Here is a 22,779-nt window from a genome sequence, read left to right as displayed (position 1 = left end):
TATGACATGCATCGCTGTACGCGCGGCTGTGATTTGCACTGTTTCGTTGCAGAACGCAACGTGGATATCGGCAAATGCGACTACATGGGGACGGGCGAGAGCGTGAGCACCTACATGTGTATGTATACAATGTATATACATATATCTGCATACGTATTCCGAATCATATCGAACGACGGTCAACGTGGAAGCCGAGTAGCACTGATATCATGGGACATCGATACTATATAGAAAAGATTTTGGTCCAGGACTGTGTTCGGAAAGTTATAATGGGAGCTTTCCAACAAGCGACACAAGTCGACATAAGTATCGTTTTATCTTTGTTACTCATTACCAAAAAAGAAAGATAGAACGATGCTTGTGTCGACTTGTGTCGCTTGCTGGAAAGCTCCCAATATAGATCAACATTTTGCATTTTTCGCGCGCAAATGACGACAGCGCGGCTATAAGGGATAAAAAAATAATATTATTAATTTATTAATTTTTGTGACCTTTATTAATATTTTTATTTAAAACGTGTTATTATCTTTCTCTTCCAACACATAGTGGCGTTTATACCATGACGTTCATCATTACCTTCCGCTTCTGAGTACTCAAAACCACTGTGTCACGAACGCATTTACCTATCCGGATGATAGCAATCAAGAATAGCGGAATGTAGCGCGTTATAATCGCATCGAGGGAACTCTTACTGTTTCAATTAACGTGATTTCTTCGCTTCCGCTCGTCCTCGGACGAGCCGTCTCTATCCGGATGGGTGTATCTCGTCATCGCTTGCCGAGCAAGACAAGCATATTCGCGGCCATTTTTCTCGGGAGCTTTTCTATGGAATCTCCGGTGTCCACACACGGTCGATTAGCCGATCGAGAGGCAGGTTGGCTTTTCATCAATACAAGATAAAAGCGCGCACCATCATCCATTCCTGTTCGGGCGAACGAGCGAACGAACGAACGAACGAGCCGCCACCCACCCTCTCTCGTTTCTTCCTCTCCTCTTTTGCTCTCTTTTCACCGGTGTCCCCGTGATTTTTGCACAATGTGCGGCCGGGCCGGTCGGCATTGTTTTAAAATTATCAACGCGTCGCACAATCGGCCGTCGCCTCGCGTGGATGGACAAAAGACGAGAGCGGTGTTCGTTGGCTGTTGATGCCGATGCAGTCGCATGCATGCACACGCTATGTATCCGATCTCCCTCTCTCTCTCTCTCTTTTTCTTTTTCTCTGATCTTTCCCACTCTCTCTCTCTCCCTCTCGTCGAGTCCACTCCTCTTCCTCCTCCTCCTCTTCCTCCTCCAACCATCTTTTCTAACGTGTCGCGAGTGTGTCTCTGCGATTGCGGCGTGTATGGACGCTGACACGCTGCCTCGAGCGGAAGCGCATAAAGAAGTGTTTAATATCGACGAGCCCGTCCCTCTCGCTTCCCTCGGCAACGCGGCGCGTCTCAACTCTCCGTCTCTCTTTCTCTCTGTCTCTCTCTCTCCCTCCCTTCCGACGCTCTTGTGAATCTTTACAGAGACACACGGGGGTACACAGTACGCCGAGTTGCACACTGCGACACGATACCATTCGCTCGGCTGACCGTCTCTGCCATCCAACCGCGTTCAACCTCATCCTCCTCTTCCTCCTGCTCCACCTCCGTCGCGTACTCTTCCTCGTGTCGGTGCACCTACTTCTAATACACCCCTGTCCCTGCGTGCGTGGTACGTGAGGACAAGAGTACATATGTACGATAAACGCACGACGACATCCACACGCCGAATAACTTCCAGCTCCTCTTCCTTCTCCCGCGCGTCTCCATACGCTGCGATACGCATTCACGCGCGCGTAAGCGCTCCTCCTCCACACACACATACACACGTTCCGTGTAAGTGTGCGCAACGACACCACCGGCCGCCCCTGTTGTCCTCATCCGACGACGAACCCTTTCTCTCGCGAGCTCTCTTCTTCGTGTTTACGCGGGCGCACGTGTGTGCGTGTTTGCGCGCTTGTACAAAACGTGATACAAAACGCCGTCCTCCTCGCTGTTTTGCGTGAGTATCTCCGGCTAAATGGGGCTTTCCACTCGGCGGAATTGAAAAGCCGTCATGTGTGTATACGTATGTACGCATGTGTACGTATGCATCTACGATCGTATGTTTGTATGCGTCCACCGCGTGTCACCAACGCACTCGTTGTCACGAATAAGCCGGAGTTGTTATACGACGTGCACTCCGATTACGGCCGTGCAGTTTCGAGATCGTAAAATATTCTATAAATATCTCTGTAGCATAATAGAGTAGAACAAAATGCCACTTCAAATCAAATTGTGGGCTAAGCGAGACAGAAAATTGTGAAAGTCGTAATGATGTGTGAAAATGTCAAAAAGAGAGAAGAACTATGTACTAAACGAGACAGATAATAATATGAGGTTTCGATAAAAATAAAGAAAAAGATTAGAGAATTAGCGGATGCTTGTTTATAATTGAGTCTACAGACTCAAAAATTATCGATATAAATATATCGCTTTTCCGACGTGAAATTATTACAAAGCGAGCACGTAAATTTGATAATGTGCTTCGTCATTTCGCACTGTTGTTCATTGTGTGCATCACCTAATTATACTGCTCTAATTGAATTAAATCACTCAATGTACAAATTTTTAACTCTTAAATGCCACATTTCTCAAGAATCTCGTAAATGACACATGGGGTCTAAAAGACCCCAGCATGAAAAATGTCTCCTTACTCATTGATTTTTTGATATTTAGTTATGAAAATTATGTTCAATGTTGTTCAAGGCTTGGAAAAAAGAATAAAATGCTTATATTGTTAAAATTTCAATTTCAACATAGTATAAAAAATTAAGTAAACTGAGTACTGCTACGTGTACAACCGGCTAGGTCAATCACTCAACTATCATCAATGAGAGCATGAGCTCCATTTTTGGGGGGAACATTTGAAAATATATCATTCTAAAGGGTCTGGGCATTTAGGGGTTAATCTGCGAAGGATTTAAAATCTGCAAAATTATTTTAAACTTGTAGATTATTTTAACACAAATTTGGCAACATTATACAAATTTAGAACATTAAAGTTATGACTCTCAAGGCGGATATCATTTGTAAGTGATCGATTTAAACCGACGATATGTCAACCAAATATTGGCGTATACGAAGTACAGGCGCGTGACACGTGGCACTCCACACGCGAAAGCGAGAGCGGCAGGTGGCGGAAGCAAATCAACGGCCGTCGAAACCTCGATGAGCGAAATTCGGGAGAGGAAAAGAGAGGAGGCGGCGCGGCGCAGCGGCGAGCACACATCGCGGCAAAACGCGAGCATTAGTCGAACGATTACGTATTTAAATGCGGTTCCGGTGATCAGCTGCTGCCCACTTTTCGACAATAATCTCCGGCCGCCGGCTACCACGCGATTTCTCGCTGCAGCAACGAACGAAAAACCGAAACAAAACGCGTGGAGCAATTATGCGCCTCGACTGATTACGGCTGCCGTGCCGATTAAATAACAAATTCGCTCGACTGGAAACAACTATGTATATTTTTTTTTCAATACCAACTGTCATGTGCTTCAGCAAATTTCGTGTATGCATTTGTTGTTTTATATTTGCATGAAAAATAAAAAAAATTCCGATGTTTAACTTCCTAAAATAAATTTTTTGCGTTCAGCAGAAAATTTTTCAAGTGTGTAAACGAGATAATTCTTCTATTGTAATGCAATTAATTATAGCAGAAAGGATTAAGATCTCCCGTACACGGTTACGACAGTGCGCTCGGCTAAAGGGTAAATCATTCAAGCGATTTGATTTAATTGAAATTGACGTCGATTGTTCTCCCCTTTTTTGTCTCGAGAATCTTAAATTCAACGCGATGGGATCCGAAAGAAATTTTTTTCGGGCGGCACAGTTCACGTTATAAATAGACACGTATCTGTCGCCGCATCGCTCGAGATGATATCACCCCGACATTAATTCATCCGTTTGAAGGGTACGATGTCTACGCATGCAGCGATCCATCCACGTGCAACGCCCCATTCGTAAAAGTGCAGAACCACTCTAAACATACGTACGCGCGATATCACGTAGCCTCTCATTATACCCTATATAATACCTTGTAACACCGGCTTGTTAATACCTATACAAAGAGCGACGTAAAGTTTTCCATGATATATGTATAATATGCAATCGTTGTAACGTAAATCGTCCAGGCCCCTTAGACGGTTTCTCGCAAGTGCTGGTCTACCAACCTTGCTTTAAAAGGTATTTAAGCTCTAAGCCGTAAGAAATTGACCAATCACAGTCGAGTATTCTCCTCACATTCCTCATTGTGATTGGTCAATTTCTTACGGCTTAAAGCTTAAATATCCTTTAAAGCAAGGTTGTAGACCAGCACTTTAGTCGTTCAAAAGCTGTAATTCTCTATTTCCGAATTCGACTGACAAATGTTCGTCAATCGATCCTCTCGCGACCAATCGTTACGTTGCGTGAACAGTTAAGGATTCGAAAGACTTGCATTAGTATATATGCATTAAATAAATAGACGATGGACAGCGCATCGATATATACTTTCAAAATTATGTTCTTCAGCCATTTTCGGTCAATTTGTAAGTATGAGATATTCAGATCGACAGAGCTATGGTATGCGCAAACGGGGGTTGCTCGACTTACTATCATCACATCTAACAAGTGCCATGCGATTCTTCCTAACCGGATGAGAGAAGGAGAGAACATTTTACGCTAGAGAAAAGAGAGTCAGATAGAAAATCGATTTCCGTTCATGAGATGAATCGTGCTATTATTTTCTAAGGATGAACTGTTGCGCGCTCCGAGTCGAAGTAGACGATTCTCTCGCGTTGTCTATTATTTGATATCAAATTTCCGTGTAGAAGTGGAGTAAACAACGCGTGAAATAGCCAATGCGAAAGATACGGAAATCTTTCGGATCTTGTTCAGGATCTATTTTAAATTAATAAAGATAAGTAAGCTTTGATGTTGCTCTTCTTATGTTTGCTCATTTTTAAAGCGATATAAAATATTTATTAATCGTACTACTGCGAATTAATTTGAGAAAATTACATAGTAATCCGTAATCTTGCGTATATATGTAATGTAATGAATTGTAAATAATATGTGATACGACAGACAAATGTAAATTTAAAAAGTTCCTAACAATAAGTATACAACACCCAGATCGACTAACGAGTTAAAAGTAGGATCAATAAAGCCGAAATAAGAGACCGAATTTTGTTAAATAAGTATGAGCTCGCGTGTATATGAGCCTCTCAAGTTACTTAAACAATTCCGAAGTCGTGGGAGCAACTTGTACATGTTCCCAGCATGAAACTAACGAATCCGTCGGCGCGAGGAGAAACAGCCGGCCGGCCAATAAGCGAACAAGAAAGACGAGAGAAACGCAGAAGCGAGAGCCGGTAGCGTGTCCGACGAGCGTTTAAATGTTGCTGCCTCGAGACAGGCGGTAAGGACCCCTGGAACGAGCTAATTATGAAATTATGATAATATCCGCGTGGTCGCCGTTCCGCGCCGACGAACGCTACCGCGCCGGGGCGATCGTCGTCGATGCCGCAACGACCGCTTTAGCGTTCATTTTCGCCTTCGCAAATTGGAAAAGGGAATTGCTACTGGCGAAATTGAAGAATCACCGTGGCTCTCGCGCGTGGAGAATCGCTCGCGATGAACGCGAGGCCGGTTATAATCCGTATAAAGCACCACGTCTTTGATAACATTTTGCCTGGAATTGCGGGAGAATTATTTAAACGGAAGGCCGACTATCTTCGCTCATCGATCGTCCTCCCCCCCGTGTTCCTCATCTACCGGCCTGTGAAGCTCGACGTTTTAATTACGCTCGCGAAAACTCGAGACTCATCGCTTTATTTATTCCGAGACGGATATATCTGCGACGATCGCGCGCGAATTATCAGATATCGTCTGTGAAAATCGTAACGTTGCGATGCAACAATATAATAACAATGCTATTTATAAAATATTGCCTGACTAGGTTTCATCAGATTCCTGGGTTAAGAGGAGAAAAAGGCTGAGAGAGGGAGAAAACTCGGACGTTTTCCGTCATAACGTCTGGAACGTAACATTTTATGGAAAATTCATACACAAACGGCGCATTCCGCGACGGAATTATTTAAATTATTTTGCTCACGGATAAAAATAACAACAGGACGCGAATCGCGGATGCGTTCGCGTGACCGCCGGTCTCGGTTGGCTAGCTCCACACCGCGCCATCCTGACTTCTTCAACCTCTACCATTCGCCTTTCCACCACCCACTCGGTGATCCTCCGGCCTCGGCTTTCTCGTTGTTTCAGGCCATTCCCCAGTTCGCCATTCTGGCTACCTTACCTCGACCGCCATCTCTTCGCGTCATGAGCGTCGCGACTCCACGCTTTTTGCAGGAAAAAGAAACTGTTGAAAATGTGAACGCGTTAAAATAAACTGTTTCTGAAAATTTCGTAAAAGAACCGAAACGGCAGTCGAAATAGCAATAAAAGTTACATATTTCTTCGACTGATAAAGGCGATACCACAGAATTGTTATCGAATGAGTAATGACAAATATATTCTTGATGTTGATTTTGTGCTAAAATATTTTATGATACAACGATAAATCTGAGCGGTAAATTATTCGCGGAATATTCTACCGTCGGAAGATCGTCAATGAAATCTTTCCACTCCGACTTTCGCAAAAATAAGAATTTTTTCTTGACAGTCGCACACAATCAAACTATTTTCGTTTTGCTGCATTCGGATAGACATTATCGGTGCCGCTTTGACCGAGAGCGGGATTCGATATGTATCGCGCGGGAAGGGGCGAGACTGTCGCGAGAGGGAGATTTCGTGCGCGCGGGGGTTGGGCCTAACCGGAAAGGTTTAACAAAACCTAAAGTATGTTGCGAGCTTCTCGAGTACTTCCCGAGTGCCTCCTCGCCATACCCGGGGAGAAAGATGACTTATCGATGATGCAAACACGCGGAAACGGACATGCACCGCACGCTCAACAGCCCTCGTCTCCCTCCACCCTCGCGCGCCTTCTCTCCATTCCTCTCCTTCTCTCTCTCTCTCTCTCTCTCCGCACATTATGTAAAGCGCGACGGTTTATTTCGGCACGAGAGCCACGTCTAGGTTTATCAGATCGCGTGCTCACGAACCACCAGGCCGAGTTGTACGATGTAGGCCAGCTCGGCCCTGGCTGACCACGCCGTCGTCGTCGTTCTCGTCGAGCGTTGTTGTCGCCGTCAGTCGTGCTCACCTTAGACGATTAGGTACCCAAAGGGCATTTTTCAAACGTCCCTCCGTAAAACGTGCCACGCGTTGACCGCGAATGATCGATGAGCATCGTCAATCCGAGCCGACTTCGCCCAAGGCTCGTAAGTTTAAAAAAAAAAAAACACCCGACGTTTGTCGCAGACTCATGTACAAAGGGATTACGTATAATAAAAAAAGTGAAGTATACGGAGATGCTAAAGTCTTAAATAATCGCTGTATTATTCGAATCATTATTTTTGACGGGATGCGAAATAAAACACGTGAGCGAGCGCAATTTCCTGGAGTTCAAGACGAACGATACTAATAACGCATAATATCGAGAGAAAAACTGAGAAGAGATAAAAGAACCGAGACCTTTTACGAGAGAGAAGCCGCAATAAACTAAACCACGTTGTTGCGGTTGGAAGAACCAACAAACGCGTTTTTACAGCCGGCGCTTTGTATATCCGTTCCGCCGCGAAATCGTTCGCGCTGCCTATCATTTCCATATTATTACGGCTCTTCACCTGTTCCCGGATGCCCTGTAGGGTCTCGTGGCACGGCCTACGGCAGTACTTCGTTCGCCTAGTCGGTGGTGCCTCGAGGCTGCTCCGATTTTGCAGTCAGATTATCTTAATCGCTTTCTGACGTACGATGACCGCTTAATAACAACAAAGCAAGCGGCCGTGCATTACCCTAGGATTTCCACGTATTGCACGAGAGCCTTTATGTCTTCAATTCTTCCACGTTTAATTAAATAATGAGATTATTAATTCAGGGTACCGCGATAAAATCTGCCAAAAAATATGAGAACACAGAAAATACTGTTTTTCCCTTCACAATAAGATACAGTAACAATGAGAAAATGCTGTATACATTGTCGCTCAGCTCGAGCGGATTGACGGCGTGCGATAAACAAAAGCGACACGCGATAAAAATATGCACGGAGCGCGGCGCTCGAGTTTCCATATTTCCCAACGCGCGACAACGCGTCGCGGCGCCTTGTCCGTTTCCATTATCAGACGAGGGAAAAAGGTATTCGCACGATCCTGTTGCGTCGCAAAATCGGGAACGCGTTGCGACGCGACAGTTACATATTATTCGCGCGCAACCTTTCATTACACGTCTTTCCATTCTACTCCACGGACATATTATTGGCACGTTTCCATTAGCTTTATCGTACGTCCCTATCGGCCATATAGGTAAGTCTTTCTTTTTATTTCCACCCGCCCGCCGTCATCCGTCATGCGACGCACGTCGAAGCGCGATCGCCGATTGTTGCCCGGTATGTTTTATGTAAATGCGTTAATATGGGAGAAGGCGGCGGAAAGCGCGACTGTGGCCGACAGGCACGTCTCAACATTTCAGAAAATTCGTTTGAGGATTTCCTTCACGATGAATTATATAGTGAAACCAAGTAAATTCTTACAGGCTTGAATTTCATATATTATTCCATACACGATTATTCCATAACCGAATATTACAGGTCTGATAAATTTAATTGAGAATGGCGATCGATCGAATCTCTCGGATACTCGCAGTCCGATTCTCGTCAAAAACGCGAATAATGGACCGCGCTTTTTAGCGTCGAAAGGATATATCGATATTTCCGTATCGGTCAGCCGGCGGCGGCGCGGCGGCGCAGACGCGCGAGGTGAATAAAAAGGCGCTTCGCCACCGCCGAAGAGAGAAAAGGGTGGACCTTATTTAAATAATAACGTCGGTGGCTGCGACTTTTAAGAGCTGCCTGTCCCATTCCGCCTTACATGGCATGACAAGATTAGATAAAATGCCCCTGTGCGCGGAGGGGCCCGCCGCGCCGCGCCGCGCCGCGCGCCTCCCCGAGCGGATCGGCGCGTTTCGCTTATATCACTTCGAAAAGGCACTTTATTCCTTATTCAAATTAAGGCTGCTTTGAATACAAGCGGGGCGTGCGTGCCAGCGCGCTCAAATATCGGCCGGCGGCATTAAAATACAAAAGGATTTTCGGAATGAGCGGATTCAGGACGCGCCGGCGACGGCTTCCGGAGGAAATCTGCCAGCTCGCTTTCACCCTGGCCGGCGCGCGGGCGCTCGGACCGCGACAGCACAATCACGATTATTTATTACTTCGCACAATTAAAATCTAATTACTCTTTGAGCGGTATCATTAGCGTATCATTAGAGCGGTTTGGAATAAACGTTAGAATGAAACTGACATTCGAGATAATCGACGAAAGATCCGCGTATCATTGCGTGTAACGTATAATGGTGGAAAATTGCACTTAAAAAGAATGCTCTCATAGAAAATAATACAGCGTATTAAACACTCTCTGTAAGAATATTATTTAGTTATCTTGAAAAAGATATTGTATTGTTCTCCCTCACAACGATCCTTTTTTCCTAATCGTTTTTAAATAATTAATCTTTACGAAATCTCTTCTCTTTTTTAATTGCATAACAAAAGCTGCTTATTATTTATGAGCGTAAGATAATTTCGAAATATATATATCACAAATAAAACATGAATAATTCTCTTTATAAGGATATTAAAGTAGCATCCATAAATTAACTCTCCAATTACCCATGGTCACTCGGCGATATTTTCCAGCAGAATACATAAGAAACAGGCCAAAAAGCTAATTAAAATTCCTGCATTTTCTCTCTTTCAACTTTATTCACGAGCATTATTACCGCGTGAAATGTCCTTCAAGGTCTGTCAGGTTCACGACACGCAACAGGATTTTGGATCGTGTCGGTGAAAAACGCGGGAGAGAGAGAGAGGGATACAACGGAGCCTTGGCCTCGATGGCGGACGATTTTCCCAAGAGGGGTGAAGCTCAATCGGCGATCTGCAGCGAAATTCGCAAGTCTCTGCGAAAGAGGCCTGTGACCCCCTCTTAACGAGGCCCTCGGCCGCGCGAGAGTTACCACATAGATTAGGAAGAGTGCGCGCGCGCTGCATGCCACGGCTTAAACGCGGGGAAACGCTCCTATATCAGATAGCATTCGGCTTCGAACCGCGTGCGTGCACCGTGCCGTTCCTTTTCGTACTGCTTTCGGAAACGGCCGGTATTATATATGGTAATTTTCTAATTGCTTTATTTCAATCGGCACCCGTTCCCTTCCACGAATGCAACCGGAACCGCGTTTGCCGCCCGTCGCAAATCCTGTTTCCGTCCGCCACGCGGCACGAAGAAATTTCCTCTTCAAGAACCCGACATCATACAGAAAGATTATTAAATAATTATAACAATAATGAGATCGACAAGAGTAATATAATTTAATAAACGACGAGACACCAAAGATATTAAAGCGCATTCGTCGTTATGATCAAAGAGTTCGTCTTTCATTAATGTTACAATCATATACCCGTTCCGCTCTGTTCCACTCGATGGTCGTACATGTTACACTTGTGCGCTTGTGATCTGTTGTATGCGCTTCGTATCCTGTTATACCGCGCACGAATACAGACATCATATTTTCTCGTGTGTTTCACGAAAGCACGTATTCAATTCTTAATTACTATATGGTGCAACGAAGTCTACGTTCAGCGATATATTTTTTTTTTTTTTCAAACATCGTGTAAGATGCGCACTTTGTCTCTAACTTGGTTTCCTAAGTTTATATCCATTCACTTTCTCTTTTATGAAAGTAAATGTAAGAAACCGTATGTATATAATGGAAGCTGGATTCTTTAAGAATCAATTTTAAACCACGGGAATAAAAATAACGGCTATCCACCGGGATTTTGATTTCAACGTTCTTCTTCTATCCTGCCCGCTGTCAGTGTTGACGACACGTCAATATAATTGACGCGTAAGAGAAAAAGGGCGTTGGCAGCGAATGCAAGAAGGGCCCGTGCAAAGAACTTTATTTTGCACGCTTAAGGAGCCAATCGGCGCCTCGACTCTCACGGCGGTGGTACACGGCTGTCAGATTGCTTGAATTATGGATGGGCCAGCCTCTTTGTCGGGAGCCGATATGCTCGCAAGCCGGATCGCGAGTTTGGTGATCACACACGACTGATAATTCGCGCAACCTCGGGACTTAAGGCCCGGAGGGGTTGAGAGGAGAGAAGGTCTATGTCGCGTCGGCCAGTGGGGGAATGTCTGTCGGGCGTGGGTGATGCGGGAGTAACGATCGGGCCAGGCAAGGGAGGCAAGAAAGGCAGAGGAGCTCCACGTACCGTGGGAGATTTTCGAGAACGATTGTCCGGAGTGCCACTCTCGTTCATTCCCGACGAGCGGCAACGAGAGAGAGAGAGAGAGAGAGAGAGAGAGAAAGAGAGAATCCCGCTCGCTCTCTGCTTCTGAGAAATGTCACTTACGAACTAGCCCTGTCTACTTGACGCTACCGAGTCGAACATACCGAGCTAACGCGAACGCTGCCGCAGCCGCGCCGAGTCGAAATTGTCCTCCCGGGAGATATCGTCGCTCGCGTGATGCCATTACTCTGCTACGCTGCTAAACGTGAAATCGAAACACGTTTCTGTTAACCTTCACAGTCCCAAGAGAAGCTACAGAAAGTTACTCACGTAAAGAAATAGATATAAAATAAATTGTAACATTTAACGTGCATTTGACTTCGTTATTACACGCGAAAGGTCGGTAGTCCTGAAAACGTTAAATATGCACGTAGATTTTACGAATTCATTTAATCACCTAATAAATAGTGCTCAAACTCTGCTTAAAGCCATTTGTATAAGGGCGTTTGAAAGCTTGTGTTTCTAAACTGCATCTTTGCATGGATCTTGTCGTAGCGGCGATTACGATCGTCCGACACGTTAATGCATAACGTTCCGTACAGGTGAAGAGCGCCATGACACCAGGAAAAATTGTATTTACCACGTAGCTATCTCGGCTCATCTTATCTGTATACGTACACCGTTCTAACGTTATAGCATTCGCTGATGGGCGAAATGTTCGCCACAAATTATCGACGGCCTTGACACCACCTCGTACAGTGACAAATAACGACGCGATCGATTCGCGTTATTTCTTGGAATCACGCATTAAACATGCACGCAAGGAACAGAGCGATTCGTGCTACGGGCATTATTAATTATAATTATCGAATTATCCTTTATATATCGTAAAACTTAATTATACATTCCGAGACTTATTTCTTATTATTTATTGATCAATTATGCAATAAACTGCGAAAGTATGTATATCACCTCAATTCTCTAGTAATAAACGCGTGATGGTGTTCTCATTATATATATGCAGCGTTTTAATTACTTCTTGCAATTTGAAGTATCTTTTATGCAAACCGCGATAATCAGTTTGAAATCTCCAAACCGGATATTTAAGAAATTTATTTTATCCTATTTATATTTAATTTTATCAAAAATTTATAAATGATCTCTACGCTCTCATGTGTATTATACTCGTGAAAATATCAACGCCGTGCTTTCAAAACACGAAGCACTGACTCGAAGAGATGTAACACAGGATACCTCATATTTTTCAACAGAAATCGACCGCTTCGCTCGCGACGTAATTATTTGCAACTAAACGCAAGCGGATATGCTATTTTCATGTGCGCAAACGGACGTGCTGCGCGCGAGGTAATGTGAATGAAATCACGCGAGATCTCTTCGTTAGTTCGCGCCAAGCAACGTTTGCCGCCATTCACCAATTTAGCAACGTTTGCGCTGTTAAGACGGAGCGTCGCGGCTTATGCAATTACGGCAATTAATAATTGCGCGTCCGTTGTGTGGAAATCGTCCCTCGCGCGAGGCACCTCGTCGGTACGGCCGAGAAAGAAGAAATAAGGGGAGCGGGAGGGGCGGAGTAGGATCAGAAGCTGATTCCAGAAGCTAATTTTCAATCTCTAATTCGCCTGTTTACTCTCGCGATCTCTTCTCTTTCTTTTTTAATTGTTTTACGCAAGCATTATTAAGCGACTAAGAGCCGCGCGCGCGAGCCTCATGGAAATTTATGTTAATCCGCGACCGGTAATTACGCTCGTAATCAATTCTCGAGACTATCGCGTCTCGCGGTCTCCGCCTGGGCGAGACTCTTTCGCCGGCATTTTTTTCTAAACGTAAGCATCACTGTGCACTATTATCCGGTTTAAATGCAAACGTGCAATAATTAATTCCTGATAAAAAAGAAATAGTTCAAATCTATGTGAAGTTTATTAATATTTAATGAGTGCGTGTATAATCGGGATGATTAATGCCTTGCGAGCAATCGTTCTTCTAAACCATGAGGAAAAAGTCTCGTATCAAAAATTAATTTCTTAAGAACATTGTGCATCACAAATCTAAAATCTACGATTTTAATTTATATTATCACATCATATTGCAAATTATGTGTTTGAATTTATACATGCGTTTTTTTATGATATGTTTATTTTCATTTTCTAAGTTAATGCTCGTTTAAACAACTATTATCCTCGATATCAAAAATACTGGAATTCCAGAAAGAAAGCGGACGCGAGAGCATTAGCAAGGCAGAGTCGTGGTACATTGCCACGACTTGACAACGTACGCTAGCTGCAACGAGGGACAAAAAGCTGCGGCAATTTGCCAATCAAAGATCACGGAGGCGCGAAACGCCTCGCATACCGCGTCGACAAATGCGCCTCGGCCGGGCCGAGACAAAAGGTGCTAACTCAAGAAGGCAGCGGGTTAAATCGGTTCCCCACGAGTTCCGATCCCCAGCCACCGTCGGTGGTGGCGACGACCTGTCTCCGCAACTATCGTATATTTTCTTCATTGCGGCTCTCGTCGCGCGGCTCAACCGCGCGGTATTCGCGGAATGAAGGCATTCGGGGTCTTAAGTCCCGTGTTCTCGCAGACAGTCGCAGACAAAAAAGACGGCGCCTGAGAGCAAGGGATTCTGACTCACTCGAAGGGATTTCCGTCGATCTCCGTCGATATCCTCATCAGGAACGACGCATCCGCAAAAATAATCGTCAATTATCACGCTCGTGTTGTAAAAAGAAAAAAAATCTCTGAATTATTCGAGAATGGAGGAAAGAAGTGTCAGGTGCAAACGCTTTCAATAGAAGAGGAAAGGAATCTGCACTCGCGTGCGCCGGTCCCAATCGAAATCCGTATTTAAATTAAAAGCGACACGACCGCGACGGCGAGATAAGCGCGCCTGGCTGCAAACGTATAAGACGCAAACGCACTTGGCGCGTTTGCGCGTGCACGCACGTTGGGCAAGGTGGATGGTACGCAGAAGAGGGAAGAGACAACGCACGCACACGATCGTACCAACGATAAACCGTCTCGGAAACAGCTCCTTCGCGAAAATTCATGCGGTGCCGGTCACGTGCGAACCTCGGTGCGAACGCGGCAGTTAATTGAACGATTGACGCTTTCGTGATCGCGCTCACTCGCAATTCGGCACGGTCGGTAGCGTGGAATGCGAAAGAGGGAAATAAATCGACAGCTCGTGAAACAGCTCGTTAAGGATTGTTCGGCGGATTAAGCGGCAAGAAACGAATTATGATTAACGCGCGAGGTGTTCGTTGCACCGATCGATCTCGTACCCCAAACCGTCCGTCGCTATTTCTTAAGGCCAAACACTCGCTGTCCGTAAATTCCAAAGTATTATATATTAATTTGTTATTTTCATAAACGTATATTCTTCGTGTAAGTAAAAAATAATTAATATAAGTATGTTCACGTATCTCGGAACAGCGGGATTTTTTCGGGCTCCAAGCTCGTGATAAAAACGAGCGACGTGACGCGCCGGTTGGCTCGGATCGCAGCTCGCCGGCCGGAGGAGGAAGTGCTCCTCTCCGGGGTGGTGAGTGGCCGCGGGGCACTCTTTCGAAAAGTCTCTAGCGCACACACACCGTCCCCGTCGCCGTCCGCGTCCGTCCGTTCTCTCCCCAAGCGCAAGTGCCGAGAAGCAACGACCGGGAACGGAGGCAGCAGCGGCTTCGGGTTCAACCGAAGTTAGCATCTGCTCTCTGGGCCTCGTAATATGCGTGCTCGATATCACGGCGCGGGATCTCAGATGCGTGTCGGCGATATCACGCACTCGTGCACGCGTCTCCTCACCGGCTCGGCTCGGCTCGGCGCGGCGCGGCGCGTCGCTCTTGCGCCTCTTTCTCTCCTTCTCACATTCTGTCTCTTCCGCTATCCTCACGTACGAACGAAATCGTTGGCTCTTGCTACCGCGGCCGGCCGATTCGCGCGCTAGTTCGTCCAGGAAGTGACGGCAAAGGAGAGAAGAAGCTACGTCGAGAGAGACGGCGATGGAAACCGCCGCGGAACTCGTGGCGAGGATCATTCGATTTATTTATTTTTTTTTATTTTTATTTTTTCAAGCGAGAAGCAAAGGAGTAACGCGGGCCGGTCGGCCGTCGATCGATAAATCACGAAAGGACGACGGGCCCGATCGTTGCTTTCGACAGCGGGAAGTGCGTCCGTGTGCGTTAATTAGTAACGGTTTTACCGAAGGGCCCGCTGCCGACGACGCGACGGCCGGTCAGTACTGCAGGTTCCCCGACCCCTTCGCCCTACTTCCGCCGCGAATACATTACCGGGGTGGCCGTTTTTTGTCGCGACGTTTCATTAAGGAACACACGGCACACCATCACTTCCTCCTTTCCCCCCCGTTCGCCCCCTTTCGACTCCATCGGAACCCGCTCTCCCCCTCGTTCTGTCCAAGCTGGACGGACAATCGCCGATTCGCGTACTCGCAAACCGCAACTAATCCGCTTCCTCGCGAACGATCGTTCTCTAGTTTGAAAAAGGGAATATTAGCTTTTAACTAACGCGATTAAATCCAGTCACCAAGAGCGATTTTATTCTTATGCTTTATAAAAGGTCCCGCGCCGAGATGATATCTCTATATGCTAACGATATCTATGCTCACTAGCGAGGCTTAAACGATACGGGTTAAACACTTAGAGTGCTCTCTATCAAACATATCTTAATAGTTAGCGGGGATAAATTTTCCATAGGCAAATTGTGGCGAGCGCAATTTGCCAGCGCTTCGATATCGCTGTCGATGTGGCCGCAAAAATATATATAAAAATAGAGAGACAGAAAGATGAAGACCGGCTACCGTGCACGCAAAGCAGCCACGTAGTGATCTAAACGCTCGATCAATTCCACTTAGACCGTCATATTTCTTCCGACGGTTTATCCGCCACCGATCTTCCTGGCCTGCTACATTTAATCCCTCGCATTTATCACGTTGTTTCTACATCTTGTCCGTCACTCTTCTCCTCGAGCACATTTTACAATGTGTAGATTCATGACGGTAAATCAACATTGTCAAACATCACGGGTCTCGAGTTAAATTTTGGCTCGGAAGATCGAGCGCTAATTATTTAGACTAATGGCTTCTGTTCGCCGCTCTGAGAGATAACAAAATTACTCTCACAATGTTGAATTAGAAGAAACAATGCTGTCCGGTATCTGATAGACATCGTCGATCTCACACATGAAGTATCATCAAATTTTCGCTGGCAAAATGGTTTCTAAATTCACTGGAACGCTAGCGGTTTCCAGTACGATTAATACGAACAACGCTCACAGATTCTGCGTTCTGACTTTGAAAAAAAGCGATAATTAAATCTGTGGAGTAAACGAAAATAATCGTGACGTCATTTCTGTTACATTTTCGTTGACTTCATAAGATCAGCTCGAAATCCCTCGCGAGAGGTCTCGGCAGATTGGACGAGCGCGAGGAGGCAGGAGTGCCGGGACCAGCAGCCAATCTGGTCGTTCGTCCTCCTCGAGTTACTCGCGTTTTGGATCTCTTTGGTCGGTATGCACTTACGGTTCCGTGTACGCTCTCTACGCGCCGTGTACACACACGCGCAGCGAAATATCTCACGTGGCGCGCGGTATGCGGCAGAAGCGAGCGGAGCGCGCGGCATTCCACCCCGCGCGATAGGAGTGGACCGCGCTCTGTGCAGCGCGCTCGTTCCCCTGTTATTAGGGACAATTTCCAATTGGCCGCGGGGCTACCATCGCACGAGGTAGTGCAAGCGAGAGATACGCATACGCGCGCACGTCCGCGTACACAGTGTACACACGCGTGCAGAAGCGAGGGCCCCGCGATCGGGGGCCCCGTTGCAACATCTCGGAGAGCGGAACTCTATAGCCGGGACGACAGCATCCAGGAACCTCACCCTGCATGCGACGATTAGTAACGGCGAGAGGACTGCGGGCGCGAAGTGGCGACTTAACGCTTGAACAAAGCTTTCGGATAGATCGTCACGACTATCTTTTAACGTCTTTATACCTAATCAAGCTTAATTCTAATCAGATTAAACCGTTGTGATTTAGAATTTCTATAAAGTAAAAAATATTGCGTTAAAATGAATATTAGAAAAAAAACATTTTCTGCATTCAATAAAATTAGTATTATTATTATGACGCCTTACGTTCTTATACATTTACATACACGGAAGAATAATTTTGTTGCATCATCAAAATAATTATGTGGAACACTCAAGCTGATTGCTAAAATGTCAAATTTTTTTTACAGCATTATTATCATACTTCAGCGACCTACTATAATTATTTTGATGGTGCAACAAAATTATTATTTTCAGATCTGTATCTAGCTAAATTTTTAGACACTTCACCAAAACGTTCTTTCCGTGTACGTTTAGCGAAATTCAGTATTGCTAGCGGAATTTTATCATACCTTCGAGGCATCACATAGATATCTCATATTTTAACGCGTTTTTTATATTCATTGTCAATATTGCATATGTTCTTTTTTATAACAGGCAAATAAAATAAAATATAATATTTTCAGGATTTCCCTGAATTCCCCGAGCCATTTTTACCAAAGTCCGCTCAAAGTTCCTCCCGCTGAAATCTTTTTATCGCTACCATCGTCAATCTCTTGGCGAGTACTTCCAAACCACACTGTACATTCGTGTATAACGTGCAGACCGTCGCCCCCTCTCCCCCGCCCTTCTTTCTTGGGCGCTCCATCGCGGGCATATTTTATGATAAGCAGCGTTGCATTTTTGCCACGAGACCCCGCGGACCGCCGCGGGGCACCGAGGCACTTCTAACTTCCAACCGTACACGATCTTGCGGAGGCGCGGGAGGGCACGGAGGAGGAGGGAGAGTGAAAAGGATAAGCGTGCGTCCCGCAAAAAGGAGGAGAGTAGGTATCGGGCGACGGGATACACACGTGTGTACACGAGAGGAGGCAGATACGGGCCCGTGAGAAGGGAGGCTCGGACGTATAATCATTGTGATTATCTTGTATTAGGTATTGACTACGGATTTGCATAATGGTACCTACCTAAGGCACCCTTGGCATCGCATCGCATCGCTCGCTCGCTCGCTCGCTCGCGTCGTCGTAGAAACGAGCGCACTACCCCCGTGGCTCCGTTCGCCCTACTCCTCCCTCCGAGACCGATCGCTCCTTCCCCCGCCCCGTCTCGTCGCCCTGACCTTTTTTTCCCACCACGATTCGCATTTTATCGCCGTGGACTCTCGTGGACGACTCCGCACGTATGAAGAATCATCCGCGCAAAATGTTCTCGATCGCGAATTAACGTTTCCTTCACGGAACGCCATCCCCGAATTTTCAGGTTAATCTGCACGAAATATACAGAGGCGGTCTAAAGATCGCGGCCGTGTACTGATTAATTCATCTCTCGATAATTATATCAATGTTACTGATTGTAAGCAATCGTTGATAACACGAATGATGATGTATGCGCGTCGGAATGATAGCTAATACGCGCAGACTGACGCCAGGAATGATATACCTACAACGATGAAACGTAAATGGATATATTTAATTATAAATACGTGCGAATGTCTCTCTTCCGCGATAAAAACGTTTTCGTATTGCAACTCGCGAAGCGTCGAGGTTTGATTTGGCGAGAGACCTGGCCGCGGGAGAAGCTCCATATTAAACAGCGAGGGACGCACGGTGAGGATAACGAAGGATTCGCGATAATGACGGAGATAGCGTAATGGACAATATGAGTGCTGACTTGGACGGCCCACACGAATAATTCGACAGCCAACGACTTTAGCGGCGTTTAAGGTAATACGGAGTTCGTTTTCGCGTACCTGATGTTTAAATCCTTACACGGGGTATACACACGCTCGCGCTCGCGATACAGCGGGGATGTTAAATTTGAATACATCACTGATCGATCGGTCTTTTAGATCCGCTAACTATAGCCTTCGACGGCGGATCGAGTTTCGCGCAAAAGACGTACCGGCACACGTCGCGCGGAGGAAGCGAATGAGATGATCTCCCGCAACGATAGAAATTGTGCTAAGTAGTCATGTCCTGAGAGGAAATATATTCCAATTTTGTTCTCCATTAACATATGAAATATTCTATATAATACTTGTAGAAAAAATATAAAAATTTTCCAGTTCAAAAAATATAAAAAATTATAAAGGAAACTTTGTGGTTGATATCATATCTCTTATAAGCGTACCTAGTCGTTCGCTGCAAATTTTACATCGCCGATAGCACTTTACATAATCGCCAGTAATCATACATACTTTACATAATTGTACTCTTTATCGATATATATTCGCAAGGTACCGTACTGCAAATCGTTACAAATTAAAACTCGTGGAGAATAAATACGGGGAAGTATGCATCCGTTGTGGCGCGAAAAGTCGGGGACGACCGAGAGAAGGACTTCCGTATGAAATCGTCTCGCCGCGGACAACGCGTTCGATGACACGAATGGCGCGAGAAACGGGTGGGTTGACGGAAGGCGGGCTTCCGAGAGAGGAGAAACCAGGTGAGACACGGTTTTCTGACGACGAGCGAGGCATGACGGGCCGGGGCCGAGCCCCGAACGGGAGAGATAACGATCCCTTCGATCTGGATCACAAAACGCATCCAGGGTCGTGAACGCACAACCGTGCCATGCGCGCGCAACATGATGGCGTGCATACACGCACGCACGCGGCGGAATTACTCTCGTCTCTGGCGTTTTACGCTCATCGGGACCGTGGGCCCACGTGGAAACGTTGCGAGGCGAGCGAAGGAAAGAGAGAGACGGAGAAGGGAACTAAGATTTTAATCTAGCTCCGGACGAGGTCGGCATATGGGACCGTTCGTGGGACCACCGAGTCATTTGGCCGGCTCGGCTCGGCTCAGCTAATTAGCGGGCTTGCGCGAGCGTGAACCCAATTTCTGTGCGAGTCAGCGCGACAGACGGCAACGAGTTTGGGCGAACGTATTACACGTAAGAGGTTTGGTAAAACCGTAAATTGGCCGGTCGGATTATTTTCGTCGGATATAATATGCGGGATAATATCGCGTGACGTTCTATTACTTACCTGCATTCAGATTACCTGATGTAAACTTGGTACCACTTGGCAGAATTCGATAGTGGACAGGAATGACTGCGTCGCTGTCGCGACAAGTCAAGTCTCAATATTCTTAAAAGATTTCCAAGTGCGGCGGATACATCGATTTTCTCGTTAAGAGCTCACGAGAAAAAAATGCGGTCCCTAAATAATATCGTTTCGCTCGCAAATTGACAGGCAGCATTTCGTAACGCCTAGCGCTTGATAGCTCGCTTCCAGGAAACGTGGCGGGCATATTACGTAGGCGTACTTCGGCGAGCGGATTCCGCGGCGCACGGTGCGGTAGGCGTAGTCCGGGCTACGCGAATGGATTTTACAGCTCGAGTCACGGCGCATACCGATGGTATGGAGCGCGACGAGGCGCGCACCGGAGAACAAGGAAGAAGGGGGCGAAGTAGAAGAAGAGGCGGAGGAGGCGGAAAGCCGGCGAACGGGTGGACGAAGTAGAGAGACAGAAGAGAGGAAGAGGGAAAGAGAGAAAAAGAGAGAGAGAGAGAGAAAGAGAGAGAGGACGAGAAGAGTGCCGCGCGCGGAGGGTTCGCGGCAGGAATTATCGGGGTCTCTTCGTTGCCTACGGGGCACAACGGACCCTCGTGGAGTAGCTAAGCGACCATTACTCGGATGGTGAGCCAATGGAGTGGATCCCCACGCCCCCTTCGACTTACTCCGCACAGACGGCATGCAAATACGCGCGTGCGAGATGCACCAAAGGATGCACCTTCGCTCTACTCGACTCCCTCGACTTCTCTCTTTTCTTTCTCTTTCTGTCTGTCCACTCCTTTCCGCGCTCCTTGCTCGCTTCGTTCCTCGCTGATCTTCGTTTGCCTCCTGGACGTTTCCTCCTCTCGCGCGACTCCTCGCTGTCTCTCGCTAAGGAGTCAGTCTCGTCGCGAGGTAATATTTATCACGGACCCCGGCTGTCGCCTTTTTAGCCGGCCAAGGTTTGACCGTCACGGTCCGCGAATGTAAATATCGCGGTACGGTCGCCAGGAAGATATCGCTTTTCTGTATTGAGAGTATTCCAGAGTTCGACTTAACGATTGGCAAATGCGAAATATGCAATCATCGTTGGAAAGTTTGAAGGATAAGAATCTCTCACGGAAGGAATATCTTAAGAACGAATTACGCGCAATGACTATGCGCTGTATACGAAACTGAACACTATCGTTCGCTCGTGCTACCGACCTTTCGCAGAGTGCACTGTCCTTTGCCTAGCGTTTCGACTGTAACGCCTAGCGTAGCCCCCCAGTGAGGGCACGAGTTCAATTTTAAAAAAGCGCGAGCTGACACCGGTAAACAATGGCCAGTGATAAATACGACGCATTCCCACAAACCATTATAATCTTATTGTTGGACTTGTTTCTCGTATGCAGGTGGCAGCAGCCACAGCGATGCATGCCACGGCTGCATTCGGCGGGGGACAGAAAGGGGGGAAGGGCGCGGCGGAGAGACGCGAGGGCACCGGTTAGAGAGATATAAACGGGTACGGAGAAGCCGGAGAAACCAGAACCAGAAGAGGAGAAACCGCCAACAGCCGTGTGTCTGCCGTTCGCCTCTTCTTCCTCAGCTCCTCCTTACCCTGCCCTCTCTTCATTTCTCCTCTCTCTCTCTCTCGTCTCTCTACCGTCTCTCCGCGGGCCCTCGACAACGGGGTACAGATGCCACCACCGAGATACTGATTATAAACTCCATTCCATTTGTAACGAGGTCCATCTATTTTGGCGCCCAACACTCGTTGCGCTCGGGCCTAGGTAGCGCCAGATTTTAATACGATATCCCCCACATTATCATTCGTTTCAGACCTACTCCCTCCGCCCCGACGAGAAGACTCCCCCCCCCCTCGTCCTACAGAACAATACGCGATGCAAGGCGTAAGCTGTCTTCGCAGAGCGATACATGTGGAACATGTCGATATAGCTTGAGAGTGATCTTGGAACTGGACTACCAACCTCTTCGCCTTTCTCTTATTGATGCAATAATTAAAGTAACTATCATACATCGTATTAACTAGTAATCGATCCTGAACTATCTATAATTATCCTTTCTGTACAATCAGATAAATATACACGATAAAAAAGTGCAAAATGATAGTATCGATAGACTAGAAATCCTAGCATGCGGTTGTAACGTTTTGCTTGGAACATTTTCCGAAATAAAATATGCGCACAAATCACGTTGGGTTTGTCGGAAGGTTGCGAGATTAGATATCGAGAAGATCCTCCTCGTTTTTCTCATCGG

General features: G+C 46.4%; 1 long non-coding RNA gene across 1 annotated transcript in view; it reads left to right on the top strand.

Moving 5' to 3' along the window:
• The first annotated feature begins 1,933 nt into the window (after nt 1-1,933).
• Nucleotides 1,934-22,779, top strand: part of LOC139816176 (uncharacterized) — a 38,638-nt gene continuing 17,792 nt past the window's right edge. Inside the window, exon 1 of the long non-coding RNA XR_011732964.1 lies at nt 1,934-2,028. This is a non-coding gene — a long non-coding RNA (uncharacterized lncRNA). The remainder of the gene's footprint in view (nt 2,029-22,779) is intronic.

This window comes from Temnothorax longispinosus, chromosome 7 (assembly GCF_030848805.1).
Source record: "Temnothorax longispinosus isolate EJ_2023e chromosome 7, Tlon_JGU_v1, whole genome shotgun sequence".
Lineage (NCBI taxonomy): Eukaryota > Metazoa > Arthropoda > Insecta > Hymenoptera > Formicidae > Temnothorax > Temnothorax longispinosus.
Note: the sequence above shows the minus strand (reverse complement) of the source record. Positions and strands in the feature narration are given on the sequence as shown.